Source organism: Danio rerio, chromosome 1 (genome assembly GCF_052040795.2).
Source record: "Danio rerio strain M-AB ecotype USA chromosome 1, GRCz13ab, whole genome shotgun sequence".
NCBI lineage: Eukaryota > Metazoa > Chordata > Actinopteri > Cypriniformes > Danionidae > Danio > Danio rerio.
In genome coordinates, this window is record NC_141021.1 from 8,282,214 (window position 1) to 8,296,704 (window position 14,491).

The following is a 14,491-nucleotide window of genomic DNA, read 5'->3' on the forward strand; positions in this document are numbered from 1 at the left end:
TTTATTATTTTATTTTATTATTCTATTGCATTGGATTAAATTGCATTGCATTTTGATTTAATTTAATTTGTATTCAATTGTGTTATTTGTATTTATTAGCATTTTTTATTCAATTGTATTTATTTAATTTTATTTATATTTAATTATATTTTATTTGTGTTTAATTGCACTTGATTGTATTTAATTTTATTTGATTTATAATATTTTATTTTATTTAATTGAATTGCATTTTTTTTATGTTTTTTATTTTATTTAATTAATTTTATTTTATTTTTTTTATGTTTGGGGTTGGGTTAGGAGGCATATACTATCCCTTTAAGTGTTTTACCTCCCAATATTTCTCTTCTTTTCCAAGCCACCCGATTTGATAAGGCAGACCAAAACCACAAAAAATATTCATATACACAGAAGTTTTCAATTGGTCCATTTTTACTATAGCCATTGTGTTGTATCAGACTTTCCACTGCTAGTAGAAAAAAAAACTGCAGAGATTAATAAGCCATGAAGACAAAGGGGCAGAGTACATGAGATTGTGTTATGGCCATAATATGCTACATTCTTTTTTTTTTTACACTACATTCACAAATGTATTTTAATGAATGAAATAGCAGCCACACATCCATTCCTCTGCTTTTGAATTTGTTGGTGTACAAATATAACACGACGCAGTCCAGCTCACAGTGCAAGATAAAAGATAGAGAGCGAGAGAGCATATTAGTAATATATCTTAGTTAGCATATAAGTATTAATTTGAGAACATAGTAAAAATCATAATTTTCCCCATTTTCTTATCATGTTTCCAGTCCAGTTTGGAGTCCAGCCAAATAAAGTACAATAGGATAAGGGAAGACCTGATGTGGGCGCTACTGAGAGTGTACTTAAAATAGATTACTCTGGGAGCCTGGGAAGACGATCAATAGGGATGTTGATTACAATAAGCCCCCAGACACTCAGACCACACATTATTTATCCTCTGTGTCTGCTTAAAAAGAATTAGAAATCTATGGTGCATACAGCCATTAATGCATCTTATCCTTTTGTGTGAAAAAAGGCAGGCGGCATATAAAAAAAGAGGAAATCCTGCCTGAGCTTTTGAGCAAATTAATTTCCCTTTGATGGGTATTAAAAGACTAGGCACAATGCAAAAATGACGACCTCCCGTCAAGTTCATTTATGAACATCGGCGAGATGTGGAACGATTTAGCATGTGGGAGTCGAGGAAGAATCTTTTGTCAATTTGCCTTTGTAATAAGATCAATAATAGGAAGTATACTGTGGTGTAAGCATGCATAGGGACATGGGTTGGTTTGAGGCTTTTAACAAGACTACAAAATTAAATTAAAATATGTACAGTTGTTCAGCTAAATTAAAATAGAATGTCTATTATTATTATTATTATTAATAATAATTCAATTATTATGGTCTATTATTATTATTATTTTATTAATAATAATAATAATAATAATAATAATAATAATTATTATTATTATTATTATTATTATTATATATTTAGTCACCAATAAATGCCAATATTAAATAAAGTAAATAAGTTATTTTATTTCATTTATTTTTTATTTAATATAACTGAATTTTAAATTTAATTTGTATTTAATTGAATTGCATTTATTTTAATTAATAATTTTTTATTTATTTTGTATTGTTTATATTTAATGTAATTGCATTTTAATATTTTGATTTAATTTGTTTTTAATTTAATTAAATTTTACTTTATTATCTTTGTTTAATACAATATTTTTTTTACTTAATTGGTATTTAATTGCATTTTTATTTTATTTAATTTTATCCATTTAATATTATAGATTTTTTAATTTAATTTGTTTAATTGCATTTCTATTTATTTTAATTTGTATTTAATGTAATTGTATTTTTATTGTTTTAATTTAATGCATTTTTTTTATTTAATTACATTTTTATGTTATTCTCTCTCTCTTATTATATGCCATTAATAAATAGTGTAAAGTATTTTATTATTTTTTATATTTAATATAATTTAATTTAAAACACTAAAATAAACACACACATGCTCACGCACACACACACACACACACACACACACACACACACACACACACACACACACACACATACACAAACTAATCATATTAATAAATGTGAAACAGTGCAATAAATATGATGTATAAATGGTATGATTAAAAATATTCCACAAAAAAAATTAAAAAACAAAAATATATTATGTGACTTTGACGCAAACACATACACATAGAAAATAAATTAAATTATTTTAAGGACAACATTTGCATTTAGGCTTCACAAAATTAAACTATACAGTGTAAACAATATTTATTTATTATTATTATTTATTTAAAATGTGTTTTATTTAAAGGAAAATGTGGCATGAAAATATCACATTTAAACAAGCATGCACAAGAAAAAAGCTCAACTGAAATGATGTGCAAACTGAGATGGATGGACAATGCAATGAGAGAGACAGTGATGGTACATTCACACCAGATGGGGATGAAGCGTCAAGCACGAGTGATTTACATGTTAACTCAATGCAAAGATGTGAACAGACATCCTGTGGCACTATTCACGCGTTTGATGCAGCACAACACCTTTGAAAGATCTAGTGGACTCAGACATGGTGCCGAAGGAGTTTATACTGCAAATTAATTGAATGTTTCTAGTCATCTCAACATACATCAATCAAACTGACTGAAATATTAAGTTTAACTTTGTAACTTTAAAAGTTGAGTTGAAACCTGATTAACTTACTAAAATAAGTTAAAGCAACATAAAAATGTTGTGCTGACTATTTGCCAATATGTACAATAAGGATTTTGTGAAAAAAAAAAAAAAAAAATTGTGACTAAAAATTATTAGGTGGCAAGTTTTGCATTATATATTATTATATTGAGTAAAATATTGTTTATGAATTTAAATGTATGCATGTGTGTGTGTGTGCGCTTGTGTCTGTGTTTGTGTGTGACGGAGTAAGAGAGAAAGAAAAGGGCATATGACAAAAGGATGCTTATATAAAATATGTAGAAGTTTAGCAAACTTATGTGGCCTAGTTCAAACAGACTTTGAATAGGTGTTGTGATGTCACATTACACACCGGATAAGGACGTTTGTATTGATAACTTGAGGCTTTGTACATCGGATAAGCACAGTCAGTTTGCAATAATGTTTTTGAATGTAAATCTATGCAGATGGTACTCTGTGGTGTGCTGGGAACAATATCCCAAGTGTCCCAAATATACAGGAAAAAATGCAGCAATTTTAAAAAAGTTAAATTTTTTTAGCGCTATATGCTTTAATTTTCATTAAATTCAGCGATCATGGAATCGCAAAATCCTGGAGGGTCTGTTTAATGGTTGCTGATCAAGAGTTGGTTAAGGCAGTTGATCCAGATGGTCGACAATCTTTGTAACCCATCCCAACAATTTTAAATATTTTACTTAAAAACCTAACAGACATGTTTACATAGTATTTTCATCAAGTCTATCATTAATTCTCAACTCGGTGAATAATCACACACCTTGATAGAAAGTCAAGCAGGAGAAATTGTAAATTCATTGAGCAGAAGAGTTAATATCGCAGCTCTGCATTTTATTATAGGACCTGACATTTATCTAAAGCTTTCAGAGTTAAGGCTGACCGGCTTTTGACCCGAATGTCAAAATATCTAAGATCTAGCGAATAAGATAGACTTTCCCATTATTCCCTCTGCTTCCTTATAATCTCTTTTCTACACATCATCTAAAATGTCAGCACTCTCACTGAAGCACTAAAGAAAAAAAAAAACATTTGATTTTGCTGGAACTATGGAAAGAATTATAAATAATTTCAGATCTGCTGAGAGACTGTGGAAAATTAGAAGAGGAAATGTAGCAGTGAATAAATTATTATTTCAATAGGAGCTATTTAAAGTGCACCTAGTTTCCCCTTTTTAAGATTTAATATTAATATTATGGCTGTTCTGAGTGTGCCAGTTTAGGTTCAGTTCAAAACACAATTCAGATTTGTATATTGTAATGTGTTAATGAGTGTTATGTTGGGGGCGTGTACACAGCTCAATGTTTTAGGGGTGTGTTGCTTCACATGAAAATTAGTTTCAACTTCCCGCCCAACTTAACAAGGGGGGCGGAGCCAAGATCTTCCCCACTTTGTGTATGGCAACATACAGGCAGACAGAGAGAAGCAACATAAGTGAGAGGACCAGCATTCAGTCGTACATGTACAACTCAAACACAGACCAAGCAGAGACTACAAAATAATTTGTGTCTTTTTTTAGTTTTACAGCCAACTGTGTGCTAGTTTAAAGTTCCGAGCTTGCTCTTCTAACCACGCACATTGGATTAACTTTGACTGAGGCTATAACTAAAGGGCATCACAAGTCGGATGCGCCGCGACACGGCACACTAGACATGCACATTCGCATGTTATTTAAAATGAATCTATTCAGATGGCGTTCTGTGGCATGGCAGAAATATAAACAATGTCCTGAGTTGTGGCTGGATGCTGCGTTTGCAAAAAAAAAAAGAGTACACCTTTGCAAACCCAACTAAAGTTACAAACAATGGCTGCAATGAGAGTGATCATGTGGTGAACATCGATCTTGTGTTGAGCCCAATGAGCCTTGCATGTAAAAATAGAGCAAGGGTGTTCCTTTGGTGACATCGCTTTGACTCGCACACTGAAAATGGCGGATGTGAAACAACAAACTGAGGATATGGTGATGCGTGCCTGTCAATCAATATTGGTGGGCGGGGAGACCACACTCCTACATCAGGTTGTGGTCGATCTCATAGCCTCTCTAATTGGTCCATCGTTTTTATGTTGTTAAACTAAAAAAAAAAGACAGGGTGTGTTTATATCACCCCCATATAACAGTCTATACACTATACCTACACATGTCAGTCCAAACAGCTGGAAAAGTAGATTTTTCAGTGGTACAAATATATGCATTCCTGTGCAAATGTATATCACCACAATGGTAACCTAAAAAAAAAAATCTTTCAAGAAAAAAAAACAATTTTTCAAGAGAAAAGTACAGAATCAATGGCAATAATACTGCAAATGTGTCAATATTAGGCAATCCATAAACACTTTATGACAGTACTTGTGAAACAAACATCACTACTTTTTATACAGGTATGCACTTACTTATTTGTAACAACATACTTTACATGCCAATTTGCACATACAGTTGCACATATAACATGTATAGTAATGGAACTGAACATAAACTTGTCAAATGCATATTTGCATTCACTACTTACTTTACCTTTTAAAAATATATTAATTTTCTGTTTCTTGTCCTGTCTCTAATTCTGTTGCATTGTAGGAGCTGTCACGAAATAAAATTCATTTTATGTGTGAACATTCTAGGCAATAAAGCTCTTTCTGATTCTAATCCTATTAACTTATTAACAGAAGCACTTGAAAAGTCTTTCAACAAACCGGCCACTTTATTAGGTACACCTTACTATTACCGGGTTGGACCTCTTTTGCCTTTAGAATTGCCTCAATCCTTTGTGTCATAGATTTAACAAAGTACTGGAAATATTCCTCAGATTTTGGTCCATGTCAACATGATAGCATCATGCAGCAACTGCAGATTTTTCAGTCTCCTTTTTCAACACATCCCAAATGTGCTCTATTGGATTGAGTTCTGGTGACTGTGGAGGCCATTTGAGTACAGTGAATTCATTGTCATGTTCAAGAAATCAGTCAGAGATGAATCCTGCTTGACATGACATGGATCGTTATCCTGCTGGAACACTGCGGTCATGAAGGGATGGACAGCAACAATTCTCTTGGAGGCTGTGGCATTGACAAAATGCTTAATTGGTATTAATGGGCCCAAAGTGTGCCAAGAAAATATCCCCCACACCATTACACCACCACCACCACCACCACCAGCCTGAACCATTGATAAAAGGCAGGATGGATCCATGCTTTCATGTTGTTAATGAATGTTGCAGAGGAAATCGAGACTCATCTGCTATGTGATTGGCTGATTAGAAATTTGCATTAAAGAGCAGTTGGACTGGTGTACCTAATAAAGTGGCCGGTAGGTAGTCAAAAAAAAAAGTTTGACTAAAAGTTGTCAATTATTTGTTTCAATTATTATTTTTTTCACTGTTGTGGCAGTACTATCATTTTAGCATTTCTTGAAAATGCTACTATATATATATATATATATATATATATATATATATATATATATATATATATATATATATATATATATATATATATATATATACGAGATCACTGGAAATTATAACATCCCAGTAGAATCTGCACAGCATAGTTCATTAAATACTATCTACAAAGACTGAGTGCTAAAGTGCTAAACCAGCTTGAATGCCTCCGTTATCTGCATCCAGTAGACTTGACTATCATGGCTCATAGTGTATAGTTACCTTAAAAGCGTGCTCAAGATAAAGTGGCCCAGTTCAGTTTGTGTTCTGTTACGTGGTCTCCCCATTCACTCTAATAGCTCCTCCAGCTACTGAATCGTAGCCAATAACAGCAGGTGATTGCAACCCCAAGCTGTCCAATTATTTTCCTGCCCAAGTTTCTATAGAAGTCTCCAAAGTGCAATGAGTCTTAACTGCTTAAATAGATCCAAGTAATACATTGTAGAAGGATGTTTCAGGGAAATAACTTTCAGAATAAATGTGCACCCCCCTCCACCCAGCTAATTGTTTAGCTGTGCCTTTAGCTGAAATGGGGAGAACATGCAAACTCCACACAGAAATGTCATTTGGCCCAGTAGGGACTTGAACCAGGGACCTTCTTGTTGTGAAGCAACAGTGCTAACCACTGAGCCATCGCACGGTTTTGGTTAAAAAGAAATATACAAATCAGCTAAAAGTGGTGCATATTTAATGTTCACCCTACAAAAAGTAAAACGAGAAACACTATGAAAGATGGTCATTGGTTCAATTCCCAGAAAATGGAAAACGCACAATAATGATTACTATACACAGTGAGCGATGAGCCGAAAGTGCAATGATTCTGCAAGGTCATTGAAAAGTCCATTTCCTCTGACTCGGTGTGGCATAAACGGCAATAAAACTGGAGCTGACGCGAATCTCATCACGAGAGCCGGGCAAATGAACAGATGGGTCAAGTTTTGTGTTGCACCGTTGACAAATGTATCTCAGTCGAAGAGTAAATGAGGGCCGATTTAGATCAGCCGCATTAATTCTAATTACATGTGGACTGTAAGCTGTTTTGCGATTCAGGTCTTTGAAATATGAACATCCTATAAATAGAGAAATATCAGTGGAGTTGAAATGCACTTTTGATTGCCCGGGTAATTATGACTCGTTTGAATGATGCATTGTAGTGTGAACAAAGGGTGGAAATTAGTTGTGTGGAAATGAGACGCCAAGCAGAAGGGAGGCCAAGCCTACAAAATTGCTGTCAGGACATCGGGACATTTCCACTACTGCTGTCACAAGGTCAGTGAGGCATGCTAAACCCTTACAAGAGCTGAAGACAAACCATTTTGTCATTTTTTTCTGTTACTGTACATTTTAACCAGTTATTTATTATTATTATTATTATTATTATTATTTTTACCATGTTCACGGGTTTTTTGTTTTTAAGTGGTTACAAACTATTTATTTGGGCTGTGTTTAAACAAATATGTTAAGTTGAACGTTACTAAATTTAATTAGTTTGTTTAAACTCAGCCCATATACACTCACCAGCTACTTTATTAGGTACACCTTACTAGTACCAGGTTGGACTCCCTTTTGCCTTCAGAACTGCCCTAATCCTTCATGGCATTGATTCAGCAAGGTACTGAAAATGTTCCTCAGAGATTTTGGTCTATATTGACATGATAGCATCATGCATGTACTGCAGATTTGGCAGCTGCACATCCATGATACGAATCTCCCATTCCACCACATCCAAAAGGTGGCCTATTGGATTGAGCTCTGGTGACTGTGAAGGCCATTTGAGTACAGTGAACTCCATTGTGATGTTCAAGAAACCAGTCTGAGATGATTCGTGCTTTATGACATGGCATGTTATCCTGCTGGAAATAGCCATCAGAAGATGGGTACACTGTGCTCATAAAGGGATGGACATGGTAAGCAATACTCAGGTAGGCTGTGGTGTTGACACAATGCTCATTTGGTACTAACGGGGCCAAAGTGTGCTAAGAAAATATCCCCCACACCATTGCATGACCATCAGCATCCTGAACCGTTGATACAAGGCAGGATGGATCCATGTTTTTAAGTTGTTGATGCCAAATTCTGACCCTACCATTCGAATATCGCAGCAGAAATTGAGACTCATCAGACTAGGCAACGTTTCTCCAATCTTCTACTGTCCAATTTTGATGAGCCTGTGCCAATTGTAGCCTCAGTTTCTTGTTCTTAGCTGACAGGAGTGGCAGGAGTGTGCTCTTCTGCTGCTGTAGCCCATCTGCCTCAAGGTTGGATGTGTTGTGTGTTCAGAAATGCTCTTCTGCACACCTTGGTTGTAACAAGTGTTTTTTTTGAGTTACTTTTGCCTTTCTATTAGCTGGAACCAGTCTGGCCATGCTCCTCTGACATCTGTCATCAACAAGGCATTTGCACCCACAGAACTGCCAGTCACTGGATATTTTATTTTTCGGACCATTCTCTGTAAACCCTAGAGATGGCTATGCATGAAAATCCCAGTGGATCAGCAGTTTCTGAAATACTCAGACCAGCCCGTCTGGCACCGAAAACCACGTTCAAAGTCACTTAAACCACATTTCTTCCCCATTCTGATGCTCAGTTTGACCATGTCTACATGCCTCAATGCATTGAGCTGCCGCCATGTGATTGGCTGATTAGAAATTTGCGTTAAAATGCAGTTGGATAGATGTACCTAGTAAAGTGGCTGGTGAGTGTAAATGGTTTGCAACCACTTGCTATATATATATATATATATATATATATATATATATATATATATATATATATATATATATAGGAAATTCAATAAATCTTATTTTTTTCATTGTACATTTTATACAAAATTGGTAAAATAAAATAAAAACACCTCATCTGAACTTAAAGATACGTTATTATAAATCTTTCTTTCTTACATTCTGTCTAGTTGCATTTTATGCAGATATTTTTTAAATCAATTGAAAATAACTCATCGCACCTTTTGCCTTTACTATTTTCCTCGTAAATGCCGGCATTCCTCCCTTTAGGCTGAACGAATGATTCAGACAGTAAATCCAGATTGAACCAGCTTCAGAGTTTGACGAATGACAAGAAAGTCCTGGAGAAATGCCTGAAATATAACCATGCCTTATCTAGAACAAATGAAGCGCCTCCATCTATCATAAATCCATAGGAAAATGTTTTAAAAAAAGCAATGAGATCCAACACAATCAAACCTTTTCATTTGTATCGGCAGAAGATAATCTATGAAGTGTCTGAGATATTCCTCGGAAAGGCGTTGATATTCCTTTCTTCTTCTGCCTGCGGTGAGAACGGATACCATATTATATTATATTAGCCTTCATTGCAGGCATTCATCACATCTACAAGCACAAGCCGTTATCGCATCAATAATCCTGCTTCGTTACAACAATATATCTTATGGACTACTTCAGATGCAAATTTGACTCTTGGAGACAGAATAAATGGAAAGGCTGAATGGTGTTGGAGTAATAGTGTTGGGCTCATCCCGTCACGTCCTTTGAGGGAGCAGTTCTGTTAAGCGTGCCTCTGTGTCACATTCACATTCAAATATTGCTCCTGAAAAGTGCTTTCCAGATCGTAAAAATGGATAATATTGTACATCGCTCATGCCTGATCGACTCCTCTGACCGTTTCTGATGATGGTATTGTCACGTTACAGTGGCTCTGTCAAATCGGTTGAGCTGCATGTAAAATAGAAAAGATTTTTGGTGGGATGTGCACTATTTTACAATGCTATTAAAAGTTAAAAAGGCTGAATGATTTAAGGTTGTAGAGTAGAGATCAAAAATTAAATGTCCATATGTAATCTAAAATATATATCTGCCATTTTATATGAATGGTTTTTAACCTGACCTTCATAACTAACTAACTAACTAACTAACTAACTAACTAACTAACTAACTAAAGACTGGTTTATACTTCTGCATCGAGTGATCAGCGTGACCCACGGCGCCTGCCTTGCGTGTAGCTGTGCATTAATTGACCTTATTCTAAAATGCTGAAGTGCGCCTGTTTTCGAGATTGTTTTAGAACTTCCGATTCAGTCGCCTATGGGAGAAATGACTAAAAATAATAAACGACAGAAAACGGTCAAATGTTTGCATGACTATACAGACCAAGTAGAATAATGAAATAAGGAAATATCAGTTTGCAACATCAAACAGCGAAACGAGCAGTTTTTAATGTCTAAAAATGAACGGAAGTGAATGAGACCGGAAGTCTCAAGCCAAAAAGATTCAAATGGCTGTGCCCGCTCGTATGCGGAGAATAAGTTGAATACTTTTACATACTTCTCTTCTGAGTCAAGTTTCTTTGTTAATGTTTTGTTTTTTCTGAACACTACCCAAATGTACAAGTAGCTAAAACTCTCTCATTTAGAGGCGGGAACCAGCGGATGTGCAACAACTTTAATCATGAGGTAAACACAAAACAAAAGTTTTCATCTGGGGCTCCTTTCATGGGACTCGACACTTGTAAGCATTCCCTCCATCAGGCTTGCGGCTATCAGCACCGCCCACACTCATCACAGCTACTAAGCCGACCAATCACGGAGCTTGAACTATACATCATTGCGACGTGTAGTTACATTTTTCAAGAGTTGCATGTCAGCGTTGGCTTCAGCATTGGCGTCAGCCACGGTGAGGGCTATATGACCGTGCAAAGGCTGCGGCGGAGCATACACATGTAAATCGAAGTCTTTACTGTCTTTACAGCCTTACTAACTTACAACTAACTTGCTAACTAAATAAATAAATAAGAATCTTTCTTACACTGAAAATATCTAACCACTTAGTCGTGACAACATCAGTTTTAAGTTAATAATGTCCTAACTTCATTTTATATGTTATGCAAGCTTTCTTAAGTCAGTTTAATATAATTAAGTTCAAATACCCATGATGTTAATTTGATTCAGCTTAAAAACTTAAGGCAGCCGGTATTTATTTTTACAGTGCACAGACTAAATCAGATATTGTAATATTAATGTAATATTTCCTAAGAACTGAAATATTGGAATTTTATAATATTTTGAAAGATTATTGATGTAAAATGATGAAACAATTCTACTTCTGTGAGCAGAAAATATCTATAATTAATAACTACTAACCCTATTTTTTTAATTGGTGTATAATTTAAATGGTTAATAAATAAATAAATACTGTACACATATGCAGTGCATACAAAGTATTGAGCAGCACAATGTTTGATTATAAAATGAATATTAATAAAAAATGTTTCTTAAGCACTAAATTAGAATATCATAATACTCTGAAATAAATTACGATTAAAAACCTGTAATAAGTTTGGTAAGGAAGAACCCAGATTTAAAAAAAAAATAAATAAATAATAAAAATAATAATAATAGTAATATTATGAAAAATAAAATATGATAACTTTATCTATGCACCAGGCAATTTATTAGAAACACTTTTGTGTTTTACATGTTTCTTTTTTTTGTATAGCTAAGGTTATTAAATATTTATAATTAGTATATTTTGTTCTATTTTCTATCGATATATTCTTCATATCTAAAGTTTTAAATATTTTATATTTGGTTGTACTTTGTACAGATATAATGGGTGATTTGGGGAGGCTAAACTGTCACATAGTGTATGAGTGTGAATGAGTGTGTATGAGTGTGTATGGATGTTTCCCAGAGATGGGTTGCAGCTGGAAGGGCATCCACTGCGTAAAACATGTGCTGAATAAATTGGTGGTTCATTCCACTGTGGCGACCCCAGATTGATGGGGGGACTAATCCGAAAATAAAATAAATGAATGAACTTATTATTATTCATTACTATTTATAAATTTAGCTAATTTAGCTACAATAATAATAACATGAACAAATTAAAATCACTGTCCTAGCCACGGTGGTCTATAATTCAAATATTTGATATAATAATAATAATAATAATTATTATTGTTATTATTATTATTATTATTATTATTATTACTATTATTATTATTGTTGTTATTATTATTATTATTATTATTATTATTATTATTATTATTATTATTATTATTATTATTATTATTATTATTATGGTTGTTGTTGTTGTTATATGTCTTGCATTTTCTTGTAAAAACTGCTCCAATTACATAATCTGCACACACTCCGGTGTGCTATTTTTAACTCAACACATGTATCCTCCAAACACTCAATGCTAACTGACAACATACTGACTTGACTGCTTAGCAAAATCACATAAAGAAGCAGAAATGTTTGAGCAAAACGGAAAGACACACACACACGCACACTTGTAGATTCTTCTGTGTATTACTTGAGTCTAGAATGATGAAACTCTTGCCTCCTGGCAAGGTGAAGTTATGCTGATAGTGCTGCTGGATAATTTACCAAAGGAGAGAAAGAGAGAGGAAGAGAATCAGACTATTAGGCTGTGGTGAGAGAGCTGTACTCCAGGAGCAGGCTGAAGTCTAGTGTTCAGCTACACCTGTGTGTGTGTGTTTGAGATGTGTGTGACTAATTTGACAGGACACTTCTTGAGCACCCCGGGATGCTGCGGCTTCCATCACAACATTCACGAGCTGCAGACAGGCCCATCTAATCACAAAAAAAAAGTGTTCTGAAAGCCACACACCACAGCCGAGCTCTCAATCATGTGCTGATATTCTCTGAAAAATGACTTGTATTACTGGATGTCATGTTCTCTATCTTTTTTGACCAACAGCTCTCCCCCCCTCTATTTCTAGTAATGTTATCTGCAGATAAATGAACTGTTGTGCTGTTGAATGAACATTTATGACAGCATTTGCGTGAGGTTTCATCATTCTTTCACCTAAAAAAAAGTTCTATTTTCATTTCATGGTTTGAAAGAGAAAGAAAGGTAGCATTTTTGTGATATGAAGGCTGTTTTAGAAAGAAAGGAACTTAAAAAAGAATAGCAGTGTTAACAATTGGGGGTATCTTTAGGATGTGGTAAAGTTAAAGAAATGCTGCACTTTTTTAGAGGTATAGTCTCATTTTACAACTACCCCAGAGTTAAACAGGAGAGTTTTAGCATTTTTGGATCCATTCAGCCAATCTCTGGGTCTGGCGGGAGCACTTTTAGCTTGGCTTAGCACACATAATTGAACCAGATTAGACCATTACCATCTTTCTGAAAAAAAAAAAAAAAAAAAAAAAAAAAAAAAAAAAAAAATATATATATATATATATATATATATATATATATATATATATATATATATATATAAATAAGAGTTTAGATAATTTTCTCATTTAAAGCTTGACTGTGTAGTAACATCGTGTACCAAGCCAGATGAAAAACTAGAGCTGCACAATATATCAATTCAGCATCCACATTAGGCTGACCGCAAGGTCTGCAATGTTATCTTGGGATTATATAGTTTAGCATTTTATATATATAAGAGAGCAAGCACTTTTACTATTTGTAACTTCACTCAACTTGATTGAACTGTTTCATAACACAAACAACTTTTTTCATAACACAAACAACACAATTTTTGTATAAGATCTTGTTTAACTGGTTCAGGTGTGTTTTTGGAACTAAAATATGCAGGTACCGGCCCTTCGGGACTGAGTTTGGGCACCCCTGGTTTAAACAGTGACGTCTATTCAGTGTTATTTATTTTAGATTTTTTTTTTTTCAGTTTTTTTTGCCTGAGTACGATTATACTATACCTTTAAAATTGATAAAGCACCGTTTATTTCACTGTTAATGTTGCTGTATTGCATTTAGTTATAATTGTAAATTGTTCATTACATTTCATGCATAATTTGCTTCCTTATAAAATCATGCCAATCAATCGAAACTTAACAAATTGTTTCTAAATATTTAGAAACAATATTTATTTGAATAATCTGGTGAAATTGTATTTATATTGCAATTTATATTATAGAAATACAAAATATTCCAATATCAGATTTTTCCAATCTTGTGGAGCCCCATGGGAATTGAAAAGTTGGTATGTTCTTGGTCGATATGTCTGGAAACATTCCGGCGTGTATATATATATATATATATATATATATATATATATATATATATATATATATATATATATATATATATATATATATATATATATATATATATATATATATATATATATGAGCAATATCATACTAGTAGCAGTACGATATGGCTGTATATTGGCACTGCTGGAAGGAGCGCGTTGGCTTGAGGCCACAGGCAGAGTGCCTTAATGCCATATCGCACTGCTACGAGTGTATATTGTGTAGATTACAAAGAAAATCAAACACAGAGAGTCTCAAAATGCTTTTATATAAGGGGAACTAATTTCTT

General features: G+C 33.8%; 1 protein-coding gene across 4 annotated transcripts in view; it reads left to right on the forward strand.

The window, feature by feature from the left end:
• LOC147846669 (uncharacterized) overlaps positions 1 to 14,491 on the forward strand; it is a 188,318-nt gene that overhangs the window by 78,210 nt on the left and 95,617 nt on the right. The window lies entirely within an intron of this gene.